The sequence below is a fragment of the Cupressus sempervirens genome, chromosome 4 (assembly GCF_028749045.1).
Source record: "Cupressus sempervirens isolate cs-2001-9-10 chromosome 4, ASM2874904v1, whole genome shotgun sequence".
Lineage (NCBI taxonomy): Eukaryota > Viridiplantae > Streptophyta > Pinopsida > Cupressales > Cupressaceae > Cupressus > Cupressus sempervirens.
In genome coordinates this window covers 626,559,016-626,567,157 of record NC_143121.1, presented here as the reverse complement: position 1 = coordinate 626,567,157, position 8,142 = coordinate 626,559,016, and positions in this window count along the sequence as shown.

Genomic DNA, 8,142 nt, shown 5'->3' with positions numbered 1-8,142 from the left:
AAAGTGGAAACTGAACAGCGCTTTATTCTAGAATGTGAGGCCTACAAGGATAGCAGGGATAAGTTTGCGGAGACTGTATGTGACAAGTGCAAACATGGAATCTCATTGAAAAACTTGAAAAATCTGGCAAGGGGCTATGTCGCCACATAGCGACTTGCAGGAAAACCTAGAAATCTAGCAACAAAATGTGCATTGGGCTCGTGGTTGGCTGGCTGGACGAAGAAAGTCTATAGATTTTGACCAAGTGCAGACATGGAATCTCACCGAAAAACTTGAAAAATCCGGCAAGGGGCTATGTCGTCATCAGAAGTTTTCTAGTAGCAACATAGTGACCTACATAGCGACCTGCCAGAAAGCCTTGAAATCTAGGAAGAAAATGTGGGTCCAGTTTGGTTGATGTGGTAGAACATTTGGTGGTGACATGGTAGTATCAACCAATTAACAGTTGACACGTGGCATCAGTGAGTAGAGGAGTATGTCAGAAAAGATGGCCAGAATCCGGTAGTCACCATGTCGCCACCCAAAAATGGAGGATTTTCTGGCAAGCGACATGGCGACTTGCCAGAAAAATCAGAAATCCGACAGAATGAGATGTGGGACCACAGCGGTTGGAGGGCCCTATCATGGAGTGACACATAGCGCTATTGGTATAATGTCAAAGAATTTCTAGCCTTATTCAAATTGGTGTGTTGTTATGTCATTTGAGCTTCAAAAACCAGAGCTAATGTGAAATATGTTTGTGTTGTATCCTTTCATGTTCTCCATTTTTCCAACAAAAATTTGTTACAATGTCCAACAAGTTTTCCCTCTTTTATCTGCTCCTCATGAAGAAGCTATCCTTTCATGTTTTCCATTTCTTCAACTGAGATTTGTTACAATGTCCAACAAGTTATCCCTCTCTTATCAACTCTTATCTCTAGACTTTTTCAGCATTTAGGGGTTGTAGCTTTCCAGTGCCTCTAGGTGTGGATTAATGCTAGTTGGCCTATATTTCACTTATAAAGTTGGCCTATATTTCACTTATAAAGTTTTTCTTCTCGCATATATCACTCATTTTAAAGAGTAACTAGAAACCATCTTTAAGAATTGATGTTAGTTGACCATGCTAGTTCCTCTAAGAAGCCATCTTTAAGAATTCTGTTTTATGTGAGGTGTAAGAATCAATCCCACATATGTAATTTCATCTTATAAGTCAAACAGGGGAATGTAGGTTTGGACATTTACAACTCTCTTAGATGTTGTGGAGTGCAAAGGCGGTTGAAATGTGCTGCTTCAGAGCATTTGATCGATGACCATTTTGTTCACCTTCAAATAGTCGCGCACCAAAAATATAGTGTTTTTGGCACAAATAGTCTCCACAAAATAGAAAAATTTGTAGCAAGCAACATGTGGAGGTGGTACGAGGATGAGGAGGCCGGGAGGATTATCGGTTGCCACGCATTTCCTTCCTCGCCAGCCGTTGCCCTTACCTGTTGCACCACCTCATGCGTCCCCACTCGGGTCACAAGCCCACGTTACCGAGCTCGACACATCACATCGTCAAACTCTCTGTATTTAAAAAGGTATTTTATTTCTTTCTTCCTGCGTGTGGGATATATACACCGCCTTATATGTCACACATTTCCTGTCCGCCTCTTTAACCATTACGGTGATCATTGTTGATCAATTATCAATTATCATGCTTTGCTGATTGTAAATTGTGTTGGCTACATGTGGGCATGTGGAACATTATAAAATAAAGTAACAAAATATGTTATTTTTTCTATTGAAAATTTTCTCTTACATGGGAAGGGTAAAATTGTAGGAAAGTCTATACTTTTAGAATAAATCAATTTTGATTCATTTTATTTATTTCTTTTTACATAAACATATTTTCTTCAATGGAGGGGGAATGGGTGAACCAAGTTGAAGATAAAAGGGAAGAGTGCTAGACATTTGATTTTCACAATATTGTGAGTCTTTCATGTCAAAATAAATAGATTGTCAATACAAATGCAACTACCATTTACTTGAATACATAGGAGGATGATAATTGCATCAATACTATTTGTGATGCATACTCTATATCGAAACTTATAAGTGTGAGCATCGAGAGAAAAATAGTAAAAACTTGAAATATTAGAGATATTGTTGTAAAAGATTCTATAAAAAAAAGGTCATTGGTTGAAATGAGACTATCGAAGATATTTTTGCAGAAAATATTGTGAAGGATATGACTATATAAAAAAAGATGAAAGCTTATGCTGGTGTATGATTTCAAGAGGGATCAGTGTAAAATGTGAATTACCCCAGATCGTGCTTAGAAAGCGCCAATTCAGCAAAAGACCAAATTTCTGCTTTCGCAGGCAAGAAATACAATATAAGGATTGAATACTCATGATTTCTGCATTTTCCAACATCGTTAGGATGAGATTTGAACCAAAACTCATCCAACTTTTACAGAATGCCGGGCATCAAAAACAAGAAGAACTCTGATCAGACTCCCTCTGGTTTTCCGACTTAAATTCCTATCAGACACCTTCAGCACCCATGGTTTTGGATTAAAAAATAAATGCTCAATTATAATGATTCGTAGTGTTTTTAAGGTACAGCATAGTTAAGATCATATATACAGACCTTCTTTTTATGCTTCGAAGGAATGATGTTTGTTTTGACGGGAGTTAAGACCTTGGCTACAGACATGGGGTCACTCTGGATCTGCGTCATGAGACTCGGTTTCTTCGTCTTCTTATCCTTTCCGAAAGTAGGAGGAGGAGAATGCATAGGAACGGTACCTCCTACTGCTGCTTTTCCTGCCCCCTGCGTGGGGGGAACAGGATCTGATGTAATGAGGTCCATCAGCGTGGTTCCCCCTAAATCCTGTCCTGACGCCATGCCCAAAAGTTTTCTGCATACACCAAACAACCGCCTGCACTGGATCAAGGATTTCTGAATCCAGAAAGTATTACTCATTAAACAAATTAAATAGAGAACCTAACCTCGACAAATTCCAGATTCTTGTCTACAATTTGGAATCACTTATACTGTTGACAAGTGTTGGATCTGTGTCAAAATTCTAGGCCACCTTTAAGCATCACATATTAAGGAGAAAATTAAGCTTGAAGAAAATAATTAAGCTTGAAGAAAATAAGTTAACATTGACTATTTAACACTTTTAGTTTGGAAATGAAGCTTAGTGTGTGATGTTTAAGTCATCCCACTGATCTCTTCCACCACCATATTCTTGAATTGATATAACATGGCGAAATTGGTTTCCTCATAAATCCGGACCACGCTGATGAAGAGTTTTTCTACCATTGTGTCGACCACTTCTCTGCAGTCTCGGGCGTATTTTAAAATATTCTTTACAAGACCGTACTTTCCCCTCTGAAGCGGGGACCGTTTCTCCTTATCCTCTCTGGAACACAAGGAATTGTCCCTTACCGAAAGCAATTCTCCTATTTTTACCGTAATTTGATAAGACAACAAACCAGCCTGAAAAGTCGAAAGCGGTGGAGATAATGCCGCCACCGTGAGCTAAGACAGACCTTCCTCGAAACATTAAATCTCCCCACTATATTATTATTATTATAATAATATAATCTATACAAGCTAGTTGTTGTTCATGTATGCAATGCCCTTAGCTGAATACTAATAGCTGTTCGCTTTTTTTCATTTTTTAATTTTCTTGATTGTTGATTGGTTCATTTGAGCCAAAAGTAATATAACTAAGCAATAATGGAGAAGTACCAAATTTGTTATGTCAAAAAAGTAACAAAAATCCTGTTTGGTTGCTGCAAGCAAATGTGCTCAACTGTTGGTATTGATCCAAGTCATCAATATATAGCCAACAAGAAAAAGAATATCGTCACCATAGTGTTTGACATAAAAATTAGTGTGAGAAGGGCTGCACTGAAAACTATGATCAACCAAGTAATGATCATTCTTGATGTACCATGCCCGAGGAGTCTGTTTCAAGCCATAGAGAGCTTTCGTGACTCATATAGACTACTGGCAACTCACCATCGAGCAATGCACTCTCCAAACTAGTAAATTACATTATTGACCCCTAACTATATATAGATATTATTTTAACAATTTTAAATACTGGTATATTAATTATAATAATAGTATTGAGTTGCTTCTAAAATCTAAAATTATCAAACACAACTTCAATATTATTAATTATTTTAATCTGATAGAAGAGATATGACACAAACTTAGGTTGGCACTTAGAGATTCCCTATCTCAGACAATCTCCACTAGAAATACAACTACTCTGGATCGAGTTCCATGGATTCTTTCAAAGGCATAAGTCTTATTGTCTTATGGAAAATGGCCTGAGTGCAAGACAACATTATTTGACCTGTACATATAACCCTCTTTGGTTGTTGTGGCTAACAACTATATTAATGATGATTGTAGCAAGACTGCCTGGCATTTCCACCACTCCACCAAATGGAAAATCTTTCCTGTGTGGAGAGATAAGCTTTTGGTAGAGCTGCAAAGGCCTTACCCATAAATGATAAATGTGAACAAATCCAATGGACAAAGTCATTATTGCTGCAAAGCATTGCACTGGTGAGAGCAAACTTATGTTTAATTTAGGGCTTTGGACTCTCTGATGTATAGTATAGGACTGCTCACTATTGTCATACCTGTTAGCAAAATCACTGCAAAAGCTGAAAACTCTAGGGAAAAGTGGCTTTTTTTTGCCTCTGCATGCTCACACTGCTACCTATAATATGTAGTTCACCGAGCTTTGATCTAATGATTAACTCTTTCTATATAGGGTTCTATCGGCCCACTAAATAATTTTTTTGTAGGCTTTTAATTAGCAAAATCCAAAGACGATAGCATGGGTACTAGTGCTCTTCCCCTAACTACAAAAGAAACATGCAATCCAATTATAATTTGTACAATGAAAAAAATATACACTTGTATAAATATAACTAGATCATTAAACATCTCGAAGAAGTATTAAATACTAAAACTAATAAGAAAACACTTCTACCAAATGTGCAACAAGACCATTGAATACTCTACATTCTTCTTAGAGTATAGAAACATGCAAGAAGACTGTAGATTAGTAAGCATGTTTAGTTATTAACACCATGTCTCTTTTATCATTTATATGTGTTGTTTTTTTCTTTAAAGTTGATTTTGATTTTGTTGCTCAACATAAGGAATCAATCAAAAAATGTTTTGATCTTCCATGTATCTTAAACAATCAATATATTTTTTATACACTAGTTTATATGCATTTCATGGTTTACCATTTTATCTTGACAAATGTCTCAAATAAGCATCAAACTAGTTTAACTAAAGAGAATCATGTCTCGTGTACCCATATCTTGTACTCATGCATTGATATCTTGATCGTCGTAATAGATCTTGTATGTGTAGTAGGTAGTGCTTGATCTAGTGATAGATTTTGGGACCAAAGATAAATTGGATGCTGTTGTAATTGTTTTTGTTTGCATATCCTCAAATTCACTAGCATCTTGTGGAAATAAAACTCCAGGAATACCCTCCTATGTCAAACCAAGCCTAAAGTAAAGGAGATAGTATACACTCAAAACAAAATTGGAATGTCACTACACATTTTTTATTCTACCTTAATAAATGACATAACCTTAGACTTGAAGTAGTTTTACCCTTCTAAAAGTTTGAGTAGGATCCTTGGCTCTTGTGGGTCCTTCCGTGGATTCTCAAAATAAATTTGACATATAGATGACTACTATATATACATTAATCAAGAAAATTATAGAAATCCAATCACAAGTACCGAAAGTCATTATAGATTTTGTTTATCCTTGAAGAAATATTTAGGAACAATTATTAGTTGGATGGTAAAAAATATAGATTTGGGATATGCACATAAAAACCATAATGAGGATATTTTCAAATAATATGAGACAAAAATAATTTAGTGATAGGGCAAAATGTGTCACAATGCATATAGGGTTGAATATTACAATTGATAACATGGAGAAAATACAAAACAACATTAATACACTATGTTGATATTGTTTGAACTAGTCCATCTCTGTAAAAGATTTAAAATTTACTTAATAATAACAAAAAAAACTAATAAATAAATAATAATAACAACAATAAGATAAATTTCAAATGGAAGCAAGATATATGAAATGCTTGATTCAACTATCTCATCCTTATTTTCAACTTTATTTTGATTTATAGCTATATTTTGACTTTAGTCAATAAAAACAAATCTTTATTGACCACTTTTATATTTTTCAAACACAAAGCTAATGCGTTTAATTATTATCCAATCATATCATACCACACCATATCCAACTGTTATAATATTTTGTAATAATAAGAGTAAATATATAGAATCTTTAAACAATTGTACCTTCCAACACCATGTACAACTAGCATAATCTTCCTCAGCAATAATAACAATTATAGTGTTATTCCTAATCTAGGTAGTGGTTTTTTGTGAAGGTAAAGCATACGTGTGGGGCCCCGTAATCGGTTTGGATTCGGAGGATAGCTAGTAGGTTGTGTGGAAATTTTTTTTAAATGAAAACGCACTGACGAGGACAGCTAGTAGGTTGTGTGGAAATTTTTTTAAAATGAAAACGCACTGACGAGGACATGGCACCCAATTGGAGATTGTGATTGCGACATGTGGCTTCATCCTGCGATGGGTGCAAGCCCACAATAACAAAATGTTTGTTCGTTAAGAAATGCAGAATTGTAGGATTCTACTATGTGGCAACGAGTCCCAGCTATCAATGACATGGCGCATAACTGGAGATTGCAGGTGATTGTGACACGTGGCTTCATCCTGCGGTGGGTGCAACCCTGCAAGCCCACAATAACAAAATGCTTGCTTGTTAAGAAATGCGGAATTGCAGGATTCTACTATGTGGCAACGAGTCCCAGCTGATCAATGACATGGCGCCCAACTGGAGATTGTAGGAGACTGTGACACGTGGCTTCATCCTGCGGTGGGTGCAAGCCTGCAAGCCCACAATAACAAAATGCTTGCTTGTTAAGAAATGCGGAATTGCAGGATTCTACTATGTAAATTTTAAATCCATTGCAATCTTAAACAGTGCTACTATTAATCTTGCAGCAACTGTGGCTACTGAGCACATAATTATTTTTGAAGAACCAAGCATGAGAACTCTCTGGCGTTGTATCCATGGCGAACCTGTCCAATTCTTTGCAATGTGAGCTCATGGTTCCATGTATTCAACAAGAAGATGGTCATGAAAGTTGATCGAAGACCCCACCTTTGCTATTACCAGTGTTGCACTTCCAAGTGTTGTACATTTTAACCAGTCCATCGCATTCAACTTACTTATTGAATTCAAACCACAAAGTTCTAAAAAATTCAAGAGTACTAGATGCTAAATACACTTTAGCTCACCAATGTTGTTTTGACACCTTGACTGAATCCAATTGAACAAAAACCAAGAGTGGCTCTTCTTATGTCAAACTATTATATGACACTAGAAACCCTATTTTCTTCTTGCATCTTTTTCATTTTCTGATCAATATCTCATGATTCTATTGCCTATCAGATGGACACTGGTCTTGGATCACAAGCAATCTAACTCACTCTTCCATAGGCATTACTTGTTTAGTTTTCTTACTTGCATAGAACCCCAATCCAAAAGTTACAACAAGCAAATATTGAAATCTCACTTCTATTTCAAATTTAAACAATAAAATAAAAACCCATTGTTTGGTTATTGAGACTCCCAAATTCATTTTTACTTTCTTTGATAATCTACACAAAAATGTTTTTTTTTTCTTCAATTTTTAAGATGAATAAGCTCCCAAAACAAAAGATAATTAAACACTAGCGGGGAACATAAGTAGATTTTTCACATTCAATCTTGCTAGATAGTGTTATAATGAGTCTGAGTCCCACATTGGCTGAACATCACATCGGTTGAACATCACATCGGTTGAACATCATACATCGAATTTTCCAAAGGACTCAAACAAATAGCAACAATTTAAAAAAAAAAACTAGAATAGGAAACTTATGATAATTAAAAAATAGATCGTTACGGTGCATTAAAAATTAGTAAGTGCAAAATGGTTTTAAAAAAAGCCAAAATTAGTCTAAATGTTACTAAATTAAATTAAATTAAATAAATTCTTAAAGACTTACTTTCC